This window comes from Canis aureus, chromosome 6 (genome assembly GCF_053574225.1).
Source record: "Canis aureus isolate CA01 chromosome 6, VMU_Caureus_v.1.0, whole genome shotgun sequence".
In the NCBI taxonomy this organism is placed as follows: domain Eukaryota; kingdom Metazoa; phylum Chordata; class Mammalia; order Carnivora; family Canidae; genus Canis; species Canis aureus.
In genome coordinates this window covers 10,093,571-10,118,557 of record NC_135616.1, presented here as the reverse complement: position 1 = coordinate 10,118,557, position 24,987 = coordinate 10,093,571, and the positions used below count along the sequence as shown (strand labels likewise).

Here is a 24,987-nt window from a genome sequence, read left to right as displayed (position 1 = left end):
TGTGATTTCAGACACCCCCCCCCCCCACCAAAGAGTCTGATTTTTCAGTAGAATTATATTTAATTGCAACAAATCATCATAACTTTGACCAAACATTTATAGACATATAGATACCATCAAAATGATTTATTTGATATAGTCAGGGGCCACTTTCTCCAATAAAATTGGTCTAAATCCGGATTTCACCAACCAAAGTTTAAGTATCAAATGGATTTCCATCATCCTTAAACTCTGAAAACAGTCTATCTGGGTCCTAATTACTCAGCAATTTCTTGTGATGTTTTCATATATAAATAAAAGAATGGAAAAATTTGAACCATTTTAAGAGTGTTTGGGGAAATTGAGTTTTTCTTAAAAATGTAGCGTTCTGAGAGAAAAGATCTGAATCCCTTTAAAAGTTTATTTCTAAATCTGATGGAGAAGAGTTACGAAGAGCTAGATCATATGTTTTCAACAAGGAGATGGTTTCTCATGGAAAGTGAGAGATCTTAAATGCTACCATGGCTTGTGTTCCAAAGGCCAGAGGACATCAACAGGATATAGTATATATGGTATTAAAGTTTCACAAGACACTGATTAGAAAAAAAAGGTCTATATAAGATTATTAATGGGGCAATGATGAAAAGAACAGTAATTTCCAAATAATTTATCTGGCTCTCCCCTCCACATTAAAAAAAATTTCATCACAGTTAAGAACCCATCCATTATCCTTACAAAAGTGAACTCTTTCTACCTAAAAATGTGAAATAACATTACAAATACAAAAACATTTACCATGCATATTTCTAGAGGTTATTTTAAAAAGTCAATAGTATTTCTGACTGTTCATGTCATAAACAAAACACAATGCAGACAAACAGCCAAGTAATCTCATGGAAAAATTTATTTTTGTGCTCCTTACTTTCATAATATGTAAATTCTATATAGTAACTTGGTATATAGTTCTATCTTGTATTCAGTTTTCTTACCCTGCAGCTGTTGAACAAAAACAGCGAGAACTGTTCTAATCTAGTACACTGGCATTTTCTTGGCTGACCTAAATTATAAAGGACTGGCTTCAAGACCATCAAGCAAACTAATTTTAAGCACCAATTACATCTAAACACATACTATAGTTATTTATTCAGAAGTCACAATGTAGATACATTAGAGGAACAAGCATAGTATAATTTCAGAAGAATTAGTTGGCATATTGCTTTTGGAACTATTTGAAAAATAAACCCAATGATTTGAGTCAATATTTTTAGATTCAAGAATGTATCCATTATGATCACTTTCCTAACGTCATCTTCAAGTTGCCTTCATCTTACCAAATAAGTTTTATTTTATAATAAGAAATTGCAAAGCTTCCAAATTAAGTTAAATGTATGCACTTCTTTCAGAAGTACCAAGAAATCAAATTATTCCTTAAGAAATTTAGCAATTCTACCAAATGTTATACCAAAAAAAAAAAAAAAGTGATTTACAGAAACAGAAGGAATACTCAGAAATAGTAAATTAGTTTCCTCAGGAATCTTAAGTGGGTTTGTTAAAAAGATACTACTTTAGTATTTAGTTGATCACATATTTTACTCAAAGGGCTAAAAAAATAGTGAATCTTCTTTTATCAACATATATTTGTACAAAGAACAGAAGCAATGCACTCATTTTAATAACCTTTAAATTGGAGATCAAGAAATGTGATACGAACACACTGGGAAACATTCCTGATTCTCACAAGAAAAGTGTAAATATAAGACCTAAGACATAGTTTTTATGGTGGTAAATCAGAGGCATCCTCATAGTTAAAGTTTTTATTGTAAATTTTAGGAATTTTCTAAAAAAACTCTCCTTCCTATCCATGACATTTTTCTCTCCCAATTTTGCCAATGGTATTTCAATTTTAGGATTTAAATATCGTGAGGGTTAGTTTTGTGTCACCCTGGCGAGGCCATGGTACCCTGATATTTGTACAAACACGTGCCTGGATGTTGCTGCGAAGATATTTTTAGATGAAATTAACAATTAAAGCAGATTGCCCTCAAGACTGTGGACATCCCTGACTCAATCAGTTGGGCGAGCTCATCTTATACCTTGTGTCTAGCTGACAAGAGCTCCCCAGCCTTAAGAAAAAGACAGACCCCCTCCTCCCCAAAAAAAGAGGGAATTCTGTTAGCAGACAGCCTTTGAACTCTGCAACATCAGCTCTTCCCCAGGTCTCCAGATTGCTAGTCTGTTCTTCCAGATTTCTGGACTTGCCAGTCCCTGCAATCATGAGCTAGGTCCTTAAAATAAATCTTTCTCTCTCCCCATACACACACATACCCTTTATCCTAGTAGTTCTGTTTCTCTGGAGAATCCTGACAGCTACAGACTTCTAACACTTTCTTCATTTTTCAGGGTGGTATACCATTACTGAAAGGTTTTTAGATTAATTAAAAGTTCATGCCATGTAATGCTATTTGAGATACAGCTGCTACTAAAATTTACACCACTCTCTACAGAAAGGGGGTTGAGATAGACACAGACTATTGAGCCAGCGAGTTGTTTTTGCAAGGGAAGGAAATAGGTTTGGAGAAGCAAAGACAGATGTGTAAGGTCACAAAAATCATCTGATGGGAGAGCCAGAAATAGAACTGCCTCTCCCTCTATCTGAGATGTACTCTTCAGATGGAATAATTCTTCCTAACTGTGTACATATGTGTGTGTGTACGTGTATATTTTACTGAGAAGCCAAATATTGTTCTCATACTTTGTGGCTGACAGAAGCTCCTCGGTCTTATCTTCTGATTATAATTACCATCAAGAGCTAGAATCATTACTAATCCCTTAGTTTTCTGCAACATTTCTTTTTTAATCTAATTCGAATAATTCAACATTGTTTGATTACTCTAGAACTATAATACCCATCTAGGACCCTGTCTTATATTTTCTGCAGTAAAATTAAAATACCTACTGAACAGCCAGGTACAATGCTAGAAGAATAGAAACAAATGTCTCACTTCGATGCCATAGTTAGTGACAAAATTATGCCTAAGAGGTAAATAAACAGAAGTTTTGCCCAGACAGAAAGGGATCACAAGTGTGTGATTGGGGTTGGGGGGAGTCTGCCAAATAGGATCAGGGAAGAGTTTTGAGAGGTAGTAAAACCTGGTTCAACTCTTGCCTTCGTCAGGAAAAAAAAAAAAAAAAGAATGGTGCTTATGTGATGGAGCCAGAATAATCCAAGGATGTGGACATACAAAGGACAGGGCAGGAGATGGAGCTGGGGTAGGTGTGAGTAGGGGAAGTGATATAGTCCTGAAGCCATTGTTGTCACAACTGCTGTTTGACAGGATTGTACGGGGAGCACCACTGGAGGTGGAAAAACTAAGTAGGAGACCAGCACACAGGGCAAAGGCAAGACTGGAGTCTTAGGACAAAGGTAGTAAGACTAGGAAGAGGGGCTGGATTTGAAAAACAATGTCAAGTGGCAAAATCAACAGGACCTACAGAATGGTTCTAGAGTGGAGGAGAAAGGGCTGAAGTGAAGAATGATCTAAAGATGTTAGCTGAGGGCAGCCCTGGTGGCTCAGTGGTTTAGCACCGCCTTCAGCCACCCAGGGGTGATCCTGGAGACTGGGGATCCAGTCCCACGTCGGGCTCCCTGCATGAAGCCTGCTTCTCCCTCTCTGTGTTTCTGCCTCTCTCTGTGTGTATGTCTCTCATGAATAAATAAATTTTTTAGAAATCTTAAAAAAATAAATATTTTAGCTGAGCTTGAGAAGGTAGACAGAAAAACAAATTTGGGGTAGAGGGAAAAGAAAGAGGGCAGTAACATCATGAATACAAAGTTCCTATAAAATATTCACATGAACTTGTTCACTTATCTATTAAATAGCAAGGCCTGGAGCTCATGAAAGGGTGGAAATAGACGCTAGAGCACTAAACGTACACACGCGGTTAAAACTATAGTAATTAACGAGATCATGAAGCCAAAGCACCATTTTTAAAGAGAAATTGCTTCTGGGGAGCCTGGCTGTTGCAGTTGTTTGGGCAACCAACTCGATTTTTGGCTCAGGTCATGATCTCAGGGTTGTGAGATGGAGCCCTTTGTGGGGCTCTGTGCTCAGGGGGGAGTCTGCTTGAGATTCTCTCTCCTTCTTCTTCCCCTCCCCACCACCCTAACCCCCTTGCTTGTATGCACTATCATGCTCTCTAAAATAAATACATCTTAAAACAAAAAAGAAAAAGAAAAATTGCTTCTCATTGAGTTTCTCTTGTCCTTAGTATTTCTTTTATTGTTATGTATCTAATCTTATTTTAGGATTTAATAGCACTCTGGCAAGAGCAAGGAAACAGAGCTTGGATTCTGTTTCCCCTAAAGGAACATTGCTAGTGACCCTCCAGAATAAGGGTGAAATAGTGAAACCATGTACAACCTTTTTTTAAAATCTGTTTCTCTATTCCCTAATTCTGTTGCATGTATATATTCATGTGTATTTTTGATACTTTTCAAAATTAAGACATGCTTGGGATATCTGGAGAAAACAATACAAAAAAAAAAAGAGAGAGAGAGAGAATGCTAATCTCTCTCTCCATCCTTCATCTGAGATAATCAACTAACTATTTAAATAACCTGCTATTCCACAACAGTCAGCATAGTGTACGGTCAGCCCTTGAAGACAAAAGTTACACATGGAGTTTTGACTTTTAGGGGGTTGGCCCTCCTCACTGCTGGGTTGTTCCAGGGTCAAGTGTATATTTTTAGTCAAAAGTAATAATCTAAAAAAAAAAAAAAAGTAATAATCTAGGAAGAGACTGGGAAGACCACAGAGGAGGAGGACACTGAGCTCATCTTGTCCCACAGGTACAACTAATAACATTCACATCATCATCATAAAAACCTGAAAAGCCATCTGGAGACCTGGCAGGACAAAAAGTAGAGAAGTTCTTGTAGGATAAGGGCTGAAGGGCGGAGATGAGGTTTGGGAGTGAAACAGACCCTGACTAGGTGCCACTGGGAGGAAGCTGGGTCACAGAGAAGGGTGAGAAACAGACTATCACACCAGAGAGCCTGCAAGGGGAAGACCAATCTCCATAATATTTGACTTTGAAAGTGAAAGGGAGCTCATTTCCTAAGTCCTTACAACCAGCAGGACTAAAGGTCTAGAATTTTTAAAATCTGTGGGCTTGTTTGGAGAAATGTCTGTTCATATCTTCTGTGCATTTTTAATTGGATTATTTATTGGGTGTTGAGTTGTATAAGTTCTTTAATATAATTTGGATCCTAACCCTTTATCAGCTATGTCATTTGCAAATACCTTTTCCTATTCAATAAGTTGCCTTTTAGTTTGTGGATTGTTACTTTACTGGGCAGAAGCTTTTTATTTTGATGTCGTTCCAATAGTTTATTTTTCCTTTGTCTCAAAAGACATATTTAGAAAAACTTTGCTAGGGTCAGTATCAGAGAAATTACTGCCTGTGCTCTCTTTTAGGATTTTTATGGTTTCAGGTCTCACATTCAGGTCTTTCATCCATTTTGGGTTTAGAAAGGGGTCCAGTATCATTGTTTTGCATGTAGCTGTCCAGTTTCCCCAACAACATTTGTTGAAGAGACTTTTTCCCATTATATATTCTTTCCTCCTTTGTCGAAGATAAATTGACCATATGGTTGTAGGTTCATTTCTGAGTTTTCTATTCTATCCTATTGATCTACGTATTTATTTTTATGCCATTTGCTCAAATAGTTAAAGATAGAACTACCCGCTGATCCAGCAATTGCACTACTAGGTATTGACCACAAAAACATAAAAACACTAATTGAAATGGTTACATACACCTCTATGTTTATTGCAGCATTATTTACAATTGCTAAATTATAGAAGAAACCCAAGAATCCATCAATTAATGAATGGATAAGGAAGATGTGGCATATGTATGCATGAACACACACACACAGGACTATTAGCCATAAAAAAGAAGGAAACCTTGCCATTTGCAAGGACAAGGATGAAACTAGGGAGCATTTTTTTTAAAGATTTAATTTATTTATTCATGAAAGATACAGAGAGAGAGGCAAAGACACAAGCAGAGGGAGAAGCAGGCTCCATGCAGGAAACCAGATGAGGGACTCGATCCTGGACTCCAGAATCATGCCCTAGACTGAAGGTGGTGCTAAACCGCTGAGCCACCCAGGCTGCCCGAAGCTAGAGAGTATTATGCAAAGTGAAAGAAGTCAAAGACAAATATCATATGAATTCACTCATATGTGGAATTTAATAGACAAAGGAGCAAAAGAAAAAAAAAAGACAAACCAAGAAACAGACTCTTAACTATGAAGAACTGATTCATGGTTTCCATCAATAGTGGATGATGATGATGATGATGATGGGTGGGGGATGACTGGTGGGGGATGAGTTAAATAGATGATGGGAATTATGGAGGGCACTTGTGATGAGCATCAGGTATTGTGTGGAAGTGTTGCATCACTATATTGCATACCTCAAACAAATAGTACACTCTAGGTTAAGTAACTCGAATGTAAATTTAAATTTAATAATTAATTAAAATGGAATGTAATAATTTAAATTTAAAATTTAAACTTAAAAACCCAATTTGTTGTATTAGGTACATTGCTAGATACAGAGATGGAAGTGTGGATAAGACTGGTAATATCCTTAAGGAGTTTACAGTCTAATAAGGGAAACAATCTATTGCAATTGCTTACATATGTATATGGCCAAATGCAAGGTCAGGGGAGGGAGATAATTAGAGAAGCCAAAGAAAATTCCATTATCTCTGTTGTGCCAAAGTAGGGCACTATGAAACCTTGCATTTAAGCATCCTGCCTTTAAAACTTGCCTTTTGTTCATTTATCTATGAATATTTAGTAGGACCAATAACATCACATGCATATGTGATTTAAACAGACAGCCCTCTTAACCCACAAAGACTTGAATAACTCAAAGCCTACTTCACTTCCAGCGTTGTTACCCATTCCTGCTCTATTTCATCACTGCTCTAAGCATTTTTAGTCACCTCTGTAACTTCTAGTTAGACTGAGTCTTTAGTCATTGTCTATTAAAATCAGGCCTTATGCATCTATTTCAATTAGGAATAGAAAATGCAGGAAGACTACAAATGTAGGAAGCATTTGCACAGACTAAATATTTGAAAGGGATACACACACCCCTATGGTATATGGGATTAGCCTGAGACAAAAAGGCAAAGCAGGCAAACTGTGGTCTCTGAATACATCATCCCCCTTTCCTGTCCTTTTCATCAAGACCTCTCAGTGATGTACTAAACACTGTCCCAAGACCTTAATTCTGATCAAGGTGCTATTGTTTTGGGCAGCCTCCATGGCTCAGTCAGGTATCTGACTCTTGATTGTGGCTCAGGTCATGATATCAGAGTGGTGAGATCAAGCTCTGTCTCAGGTTCTGCACTCAGCAGGAAGTCTGCTTCTCTGTCCTTCTCCTCCCCCTATGCCCCTTCCCCAGCTCATGTTCTTCCTCTAAAATAAATAAATCTAAGGGGCACTTCGGTGGCTCAGTGGTTGAGCATCTGCCTTTGGCTCAGGTCATGATCCGGAGGTCCCGAGATGGAGTCCCACATAAGGCTCCCTGCAGAGAGTGTGCTTGTCCCTCTGCCTATGTCTCTGTTTCTCTGTGTGTCTCTCATGAATGAATAAATAAAATCTTTAAAATAAGTTAATTACTTAATAAAATAAAATAAAATAAAAATAAATCTAAAAACATGTACTGTTGTTTTAATTTCTTATCATGAAAAAAGACCTTTTCAACCGGAAATAATGCATCCCTCTAAAGAGAGATTAATATCAAGACGACGTTGCTGTTCTCAGGTATAGAAAAAAATCTCTTCCTTTAAATCATACTACAGCACACACTTCTACCAGCAGTCCAAGTTGTATATCAAGAATATACTAAGTGACCACGTAATTTTAATGTATGTAATAAACAAAATGTTATGAGATGGGGGTAGACATTGTTTAAGAGAAAGAATATGTGGTTTCTTTGAGTTTAAGCTTACTGGTTCACATGACATATACAATCAGATGTGAAATAGCTAATATTAAATATTCATATTTACATTATACACATGTAAATAAACACAAGTACTTGCTAATTACGAGTTCATTTAACAAGCATTTATCACATATCTACCACTTAGTGCGTGCTATGGGATATAGTAGCTATGGAGAACCAAGGTATGACCTTCTAAGCGATTCAGTTGGTACTAATACTCAATAAAGATTTATAGGAATGAGTCCAAAATAGTATGTGCTGGAGATACAGATAGGGTATAAAGAGGACTAGGAGGGGCTCATCTAACCTACAACGGATGTATTTGGTGGAAGATATTTGTGCCAACATGAACAAAAGCTTCAGGAGCTGCTAAAGCAGCCTTAAAAAAATAAGAGTGAGGGGGAAGCAGAGGGAAATATCTGAAAGGGTACAGATTAAAGAAAGAACAAATATATCAAGTACAAAAATAACACCTACAACTGTACATGGCCAGAGCACAGGGAGTGTGTGGGAGATGGTTAGAAAAGAGCCTGGAGTCAGGTCACAAGCCACGCCAAAGAGTTTGGGTTTTATCCTCTTTCCTATATAGACAGTAGGGAGCTGCTCAGAAAACTTAACTGGGAGAAAGGTACATTTGAATTTCAGCAAGATCACTCTAATAATAGTGTTAAAAATTGATTACAGAGGAAGAGAGAATGAAATGGCTCTGACAATAATCTAAGGGTAGAGGATGAAGGTCTCACTAAGGTGGGAGCAAAAGACAAGCGGGGGTAATTAACAGGAAATAGCAGATCAGAAGCAGAATCAACAGAAAATAGAGGCTTATTCATGGCTCAATGGAAGTGAGAAAATAAGGTGAGGAAATGGGAGGAATCCAAGCACATTCCCCGAGTTCTATCTTGGGTGCAAAAGGGAATCCAAATATTAAATGTTAACTAAGTGTCTCCTGCCTCCACTGCTTGCTCACAGTGCCCGCCTCTGGGCAGCCCTGCCCCTTGCTGCTTAGGCACACGGACACGCAGGCACACGCACACACAGCAGTCTCCCTCTGTTGCTCTCTCACATCCTCTTTTCAACACTCCAAAATACATACTCTATCATTTTCTGGTTATCTTTTTCTTGAGTTATTAGGCTTTTTTCTTCAATTTGTCTCCCATCACCCCACCCATCTAAAGAACAAATCCTCCCTTGATCTGCATATCTTACATGTCTGGGGAATAGAGAGATCAGTATCAATATTCAATATTTAGATACACTTGGTATTTTATCTTGTCACAGAGAGCAAGTTTGTAGGACACGTTAAGTATTTTTGTTTGGGACATATTGTTTTAGGTAGGCAGTAATTGGAGTCCCTAAAAAATAGTAACAAGAACCAGAGAATACTTAACAATGTACTTCAAGGGTATTTTAAAAATATATATTATACTCTGTAGGTTCAAGGAGCACATTATCTTCTTGGAAAAGAACTCAGGAAAATAGTCAACTTTGAGACATAACCTAAGTTTCTTGACCATAAAAATAGAAGAGTATTTGAGAAGATAGGCAGGAAAGAATAATAAGAGAAAAAAGTGAGGTGGCTAGTCACTGGTTGCTTCAGATCATAGTCAAAAGGATGATGGAACAAAGCTTACAAAATTCATTGAACACATGCACACACAAAAAAAAGAAAGTGAGCTTTTATACTCTGCCAAGTAGCAAGTGGGTAAAAAAGAAACTTTTTTTTTTCTTAAGATTTTATTTGAGACAGAGTGTGTGCAAAAGCACAAGTGGTTGGGGACGGGGGGGGGGGGGGGGGCGGCAAGCAGAGGGAGAGGGAGAAGCAGATTCCCTGCTGAGTAAGGGGCCCAATGCAGGGCACATTCCCAGGACCCCAAGATCATGACCTGAGTAGATGTCAGACACTTAACTGACTCAGCCACCCAGGAGCCCCCACACCATACGTTTTAATAAGCAAAAATATTTTGTAATATCTTTCTAAGAACATGTATAATCGAACCTATTAGAGCCATCCAGGAAATGAATGGAAAAAAGTGTAACTAATGATTACCAATGGGCATTAGATCTGTTCAACAGTAGAACTAAGGCTAAAATGAATTCTGGATTACAGTAACAGAAGAGAATACAAATACTGTCAGAAAAACTGAAAAGGGAAGTTTAAAAATGGTCTAAAAATTCTGTCTAAAGATTCTCATTTTCTTTCCTTTAGAGACCAGGGATACAATAGATGATTTAAATTGAATAACGGTGGCCTTAAGTATTTTTACCAGTAAAAAGGTAAATGTTAAAAACCTAATCAGGTGGTGATGGGGGTGAGAGTTTAGAAGTAAAAAAGAAAATACAGTGATTTCCAGATTGATCATGTTAGGGAGTTAAAAATACTATTTAATATGATACAATTACGGGTAATCTGTACATCTATAGTTTAAAATAAAAAGAAACAGACAATTTTACCAATAAAAAAACTGATCAGAAAAGTTAAAATATCACTTTTTTTTCCTCCTAATAGCGTAGAGGACTTAATGCTTTTCAAACAATTTATGCATAGTTCACCAAAAAAAAAAAAAAAATTGATTCACATAATCTAGGGAGAAGATCCAGAAATTAAATTGTGTTTGGAAGCTCCTTGACTATGAGTTCATATTTCTCTCTCTCTTTTTTTTTTCATATTTATCTTTTATCAGATACAATTTTATCAGTTTACTCTTAACATTTTCCACTGGTCAAAGAGTCCTAAACATGTTTTTTAAAGACATATAAATAGATACTGATAAGGAACCAAATGAAGTTATAGTATAGCATTCTAAGGTCAATAGTAGCATTTGGATTAAGTGGATTAAATTAGTCTGAAAATTTAAATCTTGTCAATACTTTCACCCCATTTGAGCTTCATCAAGACATGTTATTGCTAGCATTCAGTCAGATGCTAGTCAACCAAACATATCCTATATTCTGAATCTGCTCAGGGCCCTTTCACCACACTATGCAATGCTAGGAGCCAGTTGTCTCCTTTGTGATACATAGATTTTGGTCTTCAAAATTGAGACCAACCAACAAGAGACCAAAGCTCCATTCTTCTTTCTTAAGCAAATGGTTTTCCAAGCATTATTTGTAAGGGCCCCCAAGGTCAATTTATTTCAAAATTACAATAAAAAAAAGTTATTCTATTGTCTTTCTTATAAGCCTTAGGCATCATACTCATCATCTGAACATGCCTTGAGGACAGGGCTCCTGACTCTTCATGCCCACCCCAGCACTGAGCACACAGCACCTGGCATGAAATGAAATTTCAGTATGTTTGCGTGCAAAGGTCTATACTGAATAAGCAGCAACAGAATAAAATCTTTCAATTATGACCTGAGAGTTGAATTTATCATACAAAATAAATGCTTACTTCAAACAGCAAATCCTTATTTCTAGTTAATATTTAAGAACATCCATATGAGGCCCATTGCTTATAATTAGACAGACAATTTTTTATCAGTTTAAACTCATCATTTATAAATGTTGATATATAGAAGGTTGGCAGACATGGGTAGTTTTAGTTTATAATATGCTTATATTGGATATATCTATGGAAAAAGGAAAATCTGTAGATTCTAAAATAAGAAAAACCTTTCTGAAGAGAAGGAAAGCAAACTGAAAACACTGGATCATATTTAATCATAAAATATATCAAATAGCCACCTAAAATTATCATAAGCATAAACAACAGTTGGCATATATAATGGCATTATTTCAAATACTGTATGCAGTTCAAGGCAATAACCAGCTGTTAATGTCTTTGGTGCTCTCCTACGCAATTTACTAAAATTATTTTTCAGAATATCCAGTAATTACTTCTGGCACATACTCCGGTTCTATAACTTGCTCTTTTCTATCTCGAGAGCTTTCAATCTGATTACATTTTCCATGATGTAAAAACCACAACTCCCTTATTGAAATCCACATGGAAATGGCCGATTTCCGTGTCCTTTCTCACTCTGCTTTATCTCATATTGCCTTACACTGTTATAAATGGTTATTTGAATTTCAGTGGAAACCAAAGTGATGTATCTTTACCACAATCTCAGTTGATAGAAACTCTACTGTTTCTATCTGAGGACTGTGATCTTTGTCATTTCTTATGAAGGAATACTCATTGATTTGGGAAATATTTGTTTTAGCCAAGATATAACTAGTGTCGACAGGAAACTTTCTCAGAATAAATGGTCATTAGCTTTAAAATGACAGTCTTATAAGAAAGTCAGGATTTATTTGAAGAATGATTCTGAGCACTTGGTCAGTGATTCTTAGTTGGCTAGATTTCTCTCCTTTAACTCTAGAGGTGAAACATTTTATTTAATGGATTCATTAAGCATGTATTAGAAACAAAGCAGCACCCTAGAATTTCAGTGTTTGGTATTGTGCATTGGGGCACTATAAGATTAATCCCAAACCATCCAGAGCACACTTAATATATAACTTCCTTGGCAATGGTTATCTAGATTACTTACAGATTAGGGTCATTTGGAATGAGTAAGATTTTGCCGGAGTCTTCAGATCCCAAAAATTCTGACTCCATCTAGGGAATCTAAGAGAGAACTATTGCCTTCCCAACATAAGGGATCTTCAAAGGTCTGGACTTTGCCATGGAACCCATTCATGTTAAGGATTTCAGAGGATTGTATTTGTTATCCATCTGCCACGCACACACATGCACACACACATGCAAAGTTCTGGCATGATGCTCCCTCCACATCTGAATGCAGAGGAGGTTTAAAAAAAAAAAGAAAGAAAGAAAAGGTGAATGATACATTCTGTTTTTTGCAACTGGAGAGAGCATTTACTACCATTCTAGTCATCAAGAAAAATCGAGTTCAGAATAGAAATTAACTGGCATATTACCATGAGTTCATTATTTCTAGACTGAGCTAATTCTTCTCATGCAAATGTATTGTTTAAAAAGGTCTATAAAAATTCTAAAACCTTTAGTCATTAGCCACCTTTTTCTTGTTTAAGAAAAAAATGAAGCCTACTTCATTCTCACTGAGTCAGGTGTAATAAACATTTCTTGCTAAAGGATAAACAAGTTCATTCAAGAGATTACATTCCTTAGAATTTTTAAATTAACTTCATCTTTAATCATTTAAAAATTATCTACATTGTCTTTATATCATGACATGTACACTGTTTTCTTATGAAATACAGTTTAATCCATATACTGAGGTATTAGGAACACAATCATAATTCACTTTGAAAGCGTACCAAAAAATATTCTTTATAGAACGGGTGAGGGAGCAGAACACAGGAAATCTCTCATATACTATAGGTGGCAGTGTATGTTAGTACGCATTTTTGCATACTTGACTGTATCAAAATTTAAGGAGTACATATGCTTTGATCCAAAGATTCTACAATTTGGAGTCCATCATCCATTACGGAGGTACAAAAAGATGATATAATGACATATGCACAATCTATAAAAATATATTACTGCATTCATTCTAATAGTATAATTCCTTAACTTTTATGGCATGAACTTGGGAGTATGACTAAATCCCTATTATGGAATAGCAAAGCAGTTAGATACAATGAGGCAGAGCTACATTTACTAACATGGATAGATATTCAAGATGCACTATTCAATGAAAAATCTAAGGCCAAGTTACCAAATAACATCTTCAGCATGACCTCCTTTACATAAAAACTAAGACTAGCAGTTTACCTGCCTACTTATCTATGTGTTTGTGTATGTATGTTAGAAACAAGTCTTAAAGGATACTATAATCTATGGTTATCTATAATGAAAACACTACAATATGGAGGAATGGGAAATGTGGAGGCCAAGAAAGAGGTGATAGAAACTTTCACAATTTACATTCACATTTAGCCTTTTGTATTGTTTCAAATGTTTTACACTAAATATGGATTCTGTATCACTTCAAAGTTTAAAAGGGAAATTCACAGGAGCAATGCAATAAACTAACTTTCAAGTCACAAAATCATACAGTTATAATTAACCATAAACATCTATGAAGTAGGCTGAGGAAATAGAATTAATACCCAAACTGAAAGAGTGGTAGTTCTATAGCACTGATAAGTAGATTAATCTGATACCTTGAAACAGAAGTCAACAGTTACTATCTATGAAAATTCAGTCTGAGGGTTATTTCAAAAGATAAAGCAAAATTAAACAAAAGTAGCTCCTCATATGCATGTGGGCTAAGTAGGAGGTGATGAAGCAGTCTACACAATATGGAAGCACTGAGCCCGGGTGGTTCAGTCCATTAAGCATCTGCCTTCAGCTCAGGTCATGATCCCAGAGTCCAAGAATCCAGCCCCAGGAAAGGTTCCCTGCCCAGGGGGGAGCCTGCTTTTCCCTCTTCCTCTGCCTGCTGCTTCCCCTGCTTGTGCTTTCTCTCTCTCTCTCTCTCTGTCAAATAAATAAATAAAATCTTTAAAAAATGGAAGCACCAAGACTCTCAGTGCATAATAAGCATTCATTAAGTACTAGTATCCTGTCTTCTTGTGAGCTTTAGTTTGTTGTTTAATTTGAACCCATCTTGCCATTTTTATTTCTTACCCTTCCCCAAAACAGACTCGTTCTCCTAACAGCTTGGTTGTCTCACAATTCCATGAATAGCATGCTATGCTTACCATGTACCTTTGCATTTAATGTGTTTGGGTTACCTTTTCAGTCAACATTTCCTTTTCTGAGAGTCCTATGACAATTACACTCCCAGAATTTCCCTTCCAGAGGGTGGGTCCCCAATCTCGTATTCACCCATCCTGTGTCATCATAATTTGGGGACCGAGTCCACCCTCCATCCATCATCTAAATCAATTATATCCTCTCTGAAGAATTTCATCAAGATAGTAATAGCCTCCAAGACCAAATCAATTACTAGCTGTTCTTGAAGCTAGAAATCATGCAGAATCAGGAGCCATGGAAGTCCCTGGGACTATCTGTGCTAATTAATACACAGGAGAGTCAGATTGCAGGCACTTGGAAGTAGAAAAAGAACCAAATGAGGAACCAAATGAGGACAGTGAGAACAAGAGTAGAGGGAGAAGAACAGAGAAGAGGGGACACAGCTACTTTCTTCCTAAGGGTTTTTAGTTGAACCCTTAGAAAATCTAGCAGTTCTTCATCTCCTTTGGTTCTACTGCCTACCACCTCAATTTTAATAAGTATGCTTTTAGTGAAGCAAACATGACAGGGTCTTGTCTTAGATACCTGATGAAGAATGTCCCTTCGATCTTCCCTGTATTAATTCCAAACCTTACCCATCTTTCAAGGCCCAGATTCTTTCTTGAATCACAGGAAATAAAAACACAATTCCACTTCACACAGATTATTCCTTCCCTGAATAGACCACACAGTCTGTGCCTTACAAGAAAGCCTAGATGGGATCAACTTCCATTTGTAATGGAATGACATTGATAGGCTATGAGTAATTAAATTGGAACCTTCTTTAGGGCAGAAGTAAACATTTCTCCAATACTTTTGGAATGCTTTCGGACCACTCAGTAGGCATTTGAGAAATATGTTAACTAAGTTGCTGAGTCTATGTTCCAAAAGTATAACTGAAGCTCATTCAACTTAAATAATTAAGATATGTATTCTACATATTCTACAATTGAGAGCTAATAAAAATATTTAAATTAAGAAGAGGTCTCTAAAGAAATGTTATATACTGGAAAATGGAAGTCAATTTTGAAAAAAAATATTAAGCCTGTATACACTGCTTAAACATTTAGAGTTAAAGCACATGTGATAAACACCAATTTCATGTTCAAAAGCCAGATGCAAGCTCATGGAAGAAGAATGCAAACAAAACATTGCTGTTGGTGTGTTATATCCCTTATACAAATATTCTTCTAGGAATAGAATAAATAAGATAGATGAAAATTTTAAGTAAAATTATACTCATGACTATTAAAAGGAGTTGTCTAGTGGGTAATACAATGCATCACAAATATACAGTCCTTGAGGATTTTCCAAATATAATTCATTAGAAAATAAAATGGATACAGTTATATTTTGAAAATTGTACTTGTTCTAGTTTTCACTAAAACTTAATAACTAATCCCTCAAAAAGGAATTTTTAAAAGCCTGCCAATTCAACAAGCTCAATAGGAGCAAAAGCATTTGCCTTGGCTGAAGAAAGTAAGTCTACAAATAGAGTAAAAATGGAAGGTAAAGAGTCATAAAAGAAATAGGATGCATATTAACATATCTCCACTTTTTTTTCCCTTCTCCCAAACCATTCCTTCTTTCCATTACTAAAGATGATGTATGTGCAAGGTGATCACTTTATAGACCTGCTCCCAATCCCAAGAAGCACACTGAACTAAGTATAAAAGAAATATCGCTGAGAATAGAATATAACCTAGCAGATATTCACCATAAACTGGCTCTTCATTTTAACTAATCTCTGACTCCCTATTTGTCTGCCCCATTATTGTTTTACAGTATCTCAACTCACTGCTTGGGTATAGTTTACTCTGATATAGCACTAATGAGATAGGTCTTTGATCCATTGTTCTGGCATCAGGACTCAGCCTCTCAAGATATACTCCAGAAGGCAAACAAGGATGCAGAAACCAGTTAAATTCTATTCTGCTACACATATACATACAACTTCCCTCACTGCTGACTTGATTAAAACAGGTTGTTAAGGTGTGAGACACACCCTAAATTGAGATTTAAGGAGGGTTGGCCAATAATCAAGAATACTAATTTATTTAATTTTCCATAAATATTCTTTAGTTTCCAACCAGCCTACCATGTCACATTTCTCAAGTGATAAATACTACTCAAAGATTATGCATGTTTTCTTATATTCTATAGATACTATTTGAAATGGTTGACCTATAGTTTACTGGTTTTCCCATGCTAAAATTATTATGCTTCTGCTAAGACCTAGAAGTTTAAGACCTTGCATGGCCATTCTTTCATCTAGGCCTACAATTGTTTTCAGAGATAGACATACAAAAAAGAAAGATAAAATATTTGGATGTATATTCATACCATAAAATATGATCACAATGGTATCCAATGGATAGAAGTTGTAAGGAACATATTTTCCAAAAGTCAGTCCAGAGGTAATATTTGATCAATTCGATCTTCTCCAAATCCTCCAAAATAATCTTTCATGGAGTAAAGTCAAGGTTTCCCAATCAGTGGCACTATTATGCCTTTCTATTATTTCATATTTCAGGTCATCCACAATGTACTTCTTACCTCCTTTCTAACTTTGTCTTACTCTTCATTTCACATTCCAACAGATAGAAACCAACTAAGTTAAGAGATCCCCATTTCCTATTTCTTTGGCATTTAATCTTCATTCACTATGTTAAATGAAAATGGAGACCTGACTTGAGAACTTACCACACTTATAAAACCAGTTAACTCACATAAGCAAAACCTAATCTAGTATATTCTACAACACAATCAGAACTCTGTTTATTAGAGGCATTTACAAGAAATAACCTAACAAGATTTAAATAATTTTCCTAAAATGGTATAAGATAAGCACTCTACCCATATCGCCATTTGGAAACCTCCAATGCTAAAACTACTCACTGTGAAGGTTACATAGCTTCCACATTTATAAGTGGTTCTGTGACAATGCACCTTCAAGCTTCATCTTGCTTTCAGTGTGTAGAGTGCCAGTTCATAAACTGTTCTTTTATGTACACCAAATTGACTAAAATTATAACCTGATGTTTAGCACTATCTATACAGTTCAATGTATTTACAAAATCAATATGCTACAATCTGTTCCCTTTCTACACCCTAATAAAGAAGGAGCAGAAAGAGAAATTAAGAAGACAATCCAGGAACTGGCTCAGTCCATAGAGCATGTGAGTCTTGATCTTGGGGTTGTAAATTCAAGCCTCATTTGGGTGTAGAGCTTACTTAAAATAAAATATTAAAAAAAGAGAAAACAATCTCATTTATAATTCCACATTTAAATAGGAATAAATCCAAAGGGATCCCTGGGTGGCGCAGCGGTTTGGCGCCTGCCTTTGGCCCAGGGCGCGATCCTGGAGACCCGGGATCGAATCCCACGTCGGGCTCCCGGTGCATGGAGCCTGCTTCTCCCTCTGCCTGTGTCTCTGCCTCTCTCTCTCTCTGTATGACTATCATAAATAAACAAAAATAAATTTAAAAAAAAAAAAAAGGAATAAATCCAAAGAGATGAAAGACCTGTACTCTAAAAACTATAAAACATTGGTGAAATAAATTGAAGACAACACAAAGAAATGGGAAGACATTCTATGCCCATGAATTGGAAGAACAAATATTAAGATATCTATATTACCCAAAGCAATAGACACATCTGACATAAAATACCAACACCATTTTTTTTTTCATAGAACTAGGACAGATAATCCTAAAATGTGTATGGTACCACAGAAGACCTGAAATAGTCCAAAGAAATCTTGCAAAACAAAAAGAAAGTTGGAATAATCACAATTCTGGACTTCAAGTTATATTGCAAAGCTGTAGGAATCAAGATAGTATTGTACTGACACAAAAATGGACACAAAGACCAATAGAAGAGAATAGAAAATCCAGGAATGGGCCCAAAACTCAATGGCCAAGTAATCTTTGACAAAGAAAGAATAACCAATGGGAAAAAGACAGTGTCTTCAACAAGTGGTACTGGGAAAACGGATCAACTATATGCAAATAATGAAACTGGACTATTTTCCTTCACCATACACAAAAATAAACTCAAAATGGATGAAAGACTTGAATGTGAAACCTGAAGTCATAAAAATCCTAGAAGGGTGCCCAGGCAGAAATGTCTGACATTGGCTGTAGCAACATTTTTCTAGATATGTCTCTCACAGCAAAGAAAACAGAAACAAAAATAAACTTTGGGGATTACATCAAAATAGGAAGCTATACACAGGGAAGGAAATGACAAAACTAAATATGCAACCTATTGACTGAGAGAAGATATTTGTAAATGACCTATCCAATGAAGGGTTACTAATCAAAATATATAAAGAACTGATATAAATCAACACTCAAAATACAAATAATCTAGTTAAAAATGGGCAGAAGACGTGGACATTTTTCCAAAGATGACATGCAGATAGCCAACAGACACCTGAAAAGAGGTTCATCATCACTTATCAGAGAAATGCAAATCAAAATTACAATGAGATATCGCCTCATGCCAGAATGGCTAAAATCAACAACACAGGAAACAACAGGTGTTGGGGAGGATGTGGAGAAAAAGGAACCCTTGTGTACTGTTGGTGGGAATGCAAACTGGTGCAACCAATGTGGAAAACAGTATGGTGATTCCTTAAAAAGTTAAAAATAGAACGAGCCTACAATCCAGTAACTGTACTATTGATATTTACCAAAAAAATACAAAAACAGTAATTTAAAGGGATACATACATCCTGATATTTTTTTATAAAAATTATTTGAAAGAGAGAAAAACAGGAGCTGGGGGAGGGGCAAAGGGAGGGAAAGAAGCAAACTCCTTGCTGAGCAGGGAGCCTTACATGGGACTGGATCCTAGGACCAAGAGATCATGACCTGAGCTGAAGGTAGATGCTTAACTGACTGAGCCACCTGTGTGCCCCCATCCCAATGCTTATAGAAGCCTTATCAACAGTAGCCAAATTATAGAAAGAGCACAAGTGTCCATCCACAGATAAATGGATAAAGATGTGGTGTGTGTATACACACACACATGCACACACACACACACACACAGGGATATTATTAAATCATAAAAAAGGAGGAAGTCTTGCCATTTGTTCTTTAAAACTAACTTGAATTTGACACTACCTTCTAGCATTGTAGATTAAATAGCAATGTGATGAATTATCTCAAAGCCAGGGCAACCAGATAACTTGGAAACCAAGTGACACGTATAGGTCCAGCCAATATTTCAATAATGGTATTTAAAATTAACAGGATTCCTGGCCATGTCTTTCCACCACAGTATTTTGCCTAATAGAGGTCAACTGACTGATAGGCCTTCTAACAGAACTTAGCAATGGAATCAGAGGTTAATTAGCCTCACTTCTTCTTACAAAGGCTAAATGTTTTAAGAATTACCGCATTATCTTCTAGAGAGTATAAAAATACAAACAAAACATTACATCATCATCTGGGGAATAATGTTCTAATATTCATCTAATTGAAAGATTATCTTTGGAGTTTTAGCTTTTAAAATTTAACTACTGTGTAAGCATATTTATTAACAAGTAAAATATTATGTACTTGAACCCAAAACATTCAATGTACTAAGGAGACTTTCACAGTTTTCAATACTGTTCATTTTCTTTCTCCATATAATTAAATTTTGAAAATATAATCTTAATAAAATCAGAATATAAGCTATCTCTGGTTCAGCAGCAGGAGGCTGTGCTAGAATTAACACTAGACTGGGACTTAAGAGACTTGGGTTTTAAATGGATTAGTCATTTAATGAACTATGTATGGATTTGTATAAAATGTAGCTCCCTCTCCCATCCTCAATTCAAAAAACAAGTAATATTTCAGAGGAATGTTTACTCATGAGGATCAACTAGAATTGTTTTGGGACTATGCTATATACAATATAAAATACTCAAATATAATGGATTTTTTTTAACCCATGTGGCTTTTTAAAGTAAGTAAATGGAGAAAACCCATGTATCATGATAGTGAAGGCAAGAAACTAAATCCTTCCATTTCCATTTGAACCTATAGTCCCTGTATATACAATCCACAAGTTTGAGAATAAGGTTAACTGAGATCATTTCAATGACTTTTAATCTAATAAATTAGGTCTGGATCATTTCTCTGGAATTCACTGAAAAGGACAAGATTAGTACAAAATGTCCTTTCACTTTGCCAATATGATGTGCAAAAGTTCAAAAGCTTCTAAACGCTATGCTCTATGGTAATACCTTAAAATGGTAAACTTCTTGAAGCAATTCTTCTTGAAGGAATTTGCATCCTCCAAAATCACTTAAGTCAACTGGAGCTTAGTGGATATTTCTTAAGGTGAGCACTAATGATGGAATCAAATGTATGATTTAATATCATATCTGACAAATCATGAGAAATATCTAGCCTAGCTAATATCATTTCTAAAGATTATTTATTTATTTATTTATTTATTTATTTATTTATTTATTCATGAGAGACACAGAGAGAGGCAGAGACACAGGCAGAGGGAGAAGCAGTCGCCATACAAAGATCCCAATGTGGGACGTGATCCCAGGATACCAGGGTCATGCCCCAAGCTGAAGGCAGATGCTCAACCACTGACCCACCCAGGCGCCCCTAACCTAGCTAATATCTTTATCTTCAGGTCCAGTGATGACATTTTAAAAGTTAGGTTTTCATAATGGAGGTGATTGCACACAAAGTAAGATTTCAAAAGATTATCCTCTTATCAGAGAATTTTCTAATACATTGAAATTGATTAGACCAGTGCTAAGTAAAGGCTCAAGAAGTTGAGATCCTTACCATTCTCACTAATCTGCTCACTACTGTTTTCCTGGGGAACTACCATGGTCCACTGTGATGTCAGAATGCAATGGCAAGGATTATCAATCTTCATGTTCCATGTTTTAATTTATTAGAAGGGTTTATGCCTTCATCTCTGGAAAACAGGTTGAACCTCAATGCAACAGTGGGAGGGTTTTTTTCCCCCTTAAAACACATCAGGGCTGCCTCCAGATCAAGAACTCTATATATTCCCTCATTCTGACATAGCTAAAATTATCCCATTATCACTGATCATTTGGACACTCATAAAAAGAATGACGGCTAGGTCAGGAAAGACTACCTACTCTGTCTAGAAGTGTGACCTTATAATTCCATTAGCAATATCATCTCAGGGTAGTCTTCTATTATTTTTTCACTATTAGAAAAATAAAAACAGCTACATTATTCACTAGACTTAGGAAACATGAAGAAACCAAAATTTTCCATTAACTGACATTTCAAATGAGAACATCTTTGGTGTTTTGCCAGATCCATCCTACATCTTTGCCCTCAAAGATTTTCATACCCCCACTCTTTTTCCTTCCACCCCCTTTATCTTTGCTGGTTCCCAACTCCACTGTGGCTGTCATGCCTCCCTGAAGCCTGGAATGGTGCCTTGTTGCCATGGAAATAATCACTTTAAAAAACAATACAATACAATAAAGTAAGTAATAATGAGAGCTTTGGCAGCCAGATCTGTAGCCAAGAAAGGAAACTAGAGCCAGAAATAGAACTCAGTCTTACTGTCACTAACAACCACTCCCTTGATCAAGTCATTAGACCCTTCGACTCTTTTCCCTTATTCACTCTTTCGTATATGTACTCCTAGGTGATATCAGGCAACACCTAAGTAGAGAGGTGCAGATTGCTTGTGGCTGCAAAGAATAATTTACCACATTATATAATCAAATAATAACTATGGCAATTAGCATATGGACCTTTAAAAAATTACAGGGTATCATAGAACTGACAAGCTGTTCCATTAAAAAATCTGCATTTTCAGAGTTCTTGCCACCCAGAGGCTACTAAAATACATATAATAAAAATACAGAGATACACACATACCATAAAATGTTAGATTGGTATTTTCTATTTTACTTTCATCGCTTAATTTATGAGTAATCCCATATTAATTGTGGAGCACTGTGGAACTGAGTTAGGGTAAACATGCTCCTAAATTGACCATAATGTCATACTGTTGTTCAAATCATTTTTGTAGAGAATATGAAGTTTTTGTAGGTCTTTAGAGGAAAGCATATGAGAGCTTTTCAAGCATAGAAAAGCACAAAGGAACATATGAACATATAAAATACAAACCACAAACTTTAAGCACTGCCCCGAGAATTTAGGAAATGTAGTGTTGTGGGCTGACAAAGTGTCTTAAAGGGGTCATTTACTCAAATATTTAAGCACATTTATGACTAGAGATGGGTTGTGGTGTGATTACAATGATAGCTATGACCTCCTTTGGGAACTGAAACATCCCTTCAGGAGTTTATAGTCCATTGGATATGGCAAATTACCAAATATAACTGCAGTTCATCATGATGAATGCCACACTGGCAATTTGGAGAAGCAGGAGTTACAGTTATTACACCTTTTTAAGTTAGCCATACCCAGATAGGCCAGTAGATCTACCCAAGGTCAAAGAGCTGGTTAAAAGTTAATACAAGTGGGAATGAAAAAGCATACGCAAATGTCCTCTTAGGTCCTTGTACTATTGGAAAGGATCTTGTATGAATAGCATGTTGAAGAAATAGAGCAGTGGGAAATATTTTAGTGAACGTTAGAAGATAACTAACTGGGAGACCAACATTGTAAGACTTAGAAATCCAAGAATGAAAACAAGCATCAAGTAAGGAAGGCTATGTTTAGAATAGAGGAGATGCCAGTCAAAACAAGGAAAGGAGGCAAAAAAAAAAAAAAAAGAAAAAGAAAAAAAAGAAAAAGGAAAGAAAATAAAAGAAATATAGTGAAGTATCACAGATGCACAATAGGTATAATTAGGGTATAAAATCTATGGATCAAGAGTATTTCGGGTAGAAGTGTTGCTTCTATAATACTCAGATAAGCAAGAGTAAAACTACCAATTCTAACCTGTCTTGTAAATGAAACATGATTTAATTTTTTTTTAATTTTTATTTATTTATGATAGTCACAGAAAGAGAGAGAGAGAGGCAGAGACACAGGCAGAGGGAGAAGCAGGCTCCATGCACCGGGAGCCTGACGTGGGATTCGATCCGGGGTCTCCAGTATCGCGCCCTGGGCCAAAGGCAGGCGCCAAACCGCTGCGCCACCCAGGGATCCCTGAAACATGATTTAAATTAGAATGGGAAGTGTGCTGTTGTTCTTTAATATTTATTGAACACCTACAGTGCTCTAACTACTCAAAACCTCATTGGAATGGTAATAAAAACAACAGGAATAGATGAAAAGGGTAAAAAAGAGAAATAATGGGGCAAGGTTGAGTGGAAAGGTAGGTAATATCAATCAGTTACAAGACATTTATTGGACCTCTATTACAAACATGTCTACAGGCATGTTGTTAGCCTCTCTGGGGAGTAGAAAAGAATTAAGTAGCCTAAAAGAGGGGTGCCTGGGTGGTTCAGTCAGTTAAGCGTCTGTCTTTAGCTCAGGTAGGTCATGATCCCAGGGTCCTGGGATCAAGCCCCATATTGGGCTCCCTGTTTATGGAGAGCCTGCTTCTCCCTCTCTTCCCTGATTATTCTTTCTTTCTCTCTCCTTCTCTAATAAATCAATAAAATCTTTTTAAAAATTCTAATGGCATTTTCCCTAAACATAGGGAAAAAAAATTCTAAAATTTGGATGGAATCACTAAAGACCCTAAATACCTAAAGTAATCTTGAGAAAGAAGAAAAAAGCTGGCAGCAACACACTTCCTGATTTCCCATTATAAAGCTATCGTAATCAAAAAAGTATGGTACTGCTATAAAAACAGACCAGTAAAACAAATCAAGAACCCTGAAATAAACCGACACATTAATAGTAAATTGACCCTTGACATAGGGGTCAAGAATACACAATGGGATAGTCTCTTCAATAAATGGTGTTGGGAAAACTAGACAACTACATGCAAAAGAATGAAACTGAACCACTATCTTCTACTATACACAAAAATTAGCTCAAAATGGGCAAAAACACTTATAGGTAGGACTTGAAACCATTCAACTCCTAGAAGGAAACATAGGTGCTAAGCATAAGGCTTGGCAATTATATATTTTTTAAATTTGATATCAAAAGCAAAGGTAAAACGCCTGGGTGGATCAGTCAGTTAAGCATCCAACTCTTGATTTCAGCTTAGGTCATGATCTCTGGTTCATGAGATCAAGCCCCAGATTGGGCTCCAGTCTCAGAAAGAAGTCTGCTTGAGATTCTCTCTCCCTCTGCTCCCCCCCCCCCACACTGCTGCTCACTCTATCAATCAATCAATCAAATCTTAAAAAAACAAAAAAAGGCAAA

The 24,987-nt window shown here is 36.3% G+C and overlaps 1 protein-coding gene across 5 annotated transcripts in view; it reads right to left on the bottom strand.

Annotated features, from left to right (window-relative positions):
* Positions 1 to 24,987, bottom strand: part of DLGAP1 (DLG associated protein 1) — an 875,942-nt gene that overhangs the window by 777,649 nt on the left and 73,306 nt on the right. Inside the window, exon 1 of one of the 5 annotated variants that reach the window (XM_077900119.1) lies at positions 20,922 to 21,025. The exons of the other annotated variants lie outside the window; for them this stretch is intronic. The gene's annotated coding sequence lies outside the window, so the exon portion shown is untranslated. Of the gene's footprint in view, positions 1 to 20,921; positions 21,026 to 24,987 lie in introns of those variants that run through there. 5 annotated transcript variants of the gene reach the window in all.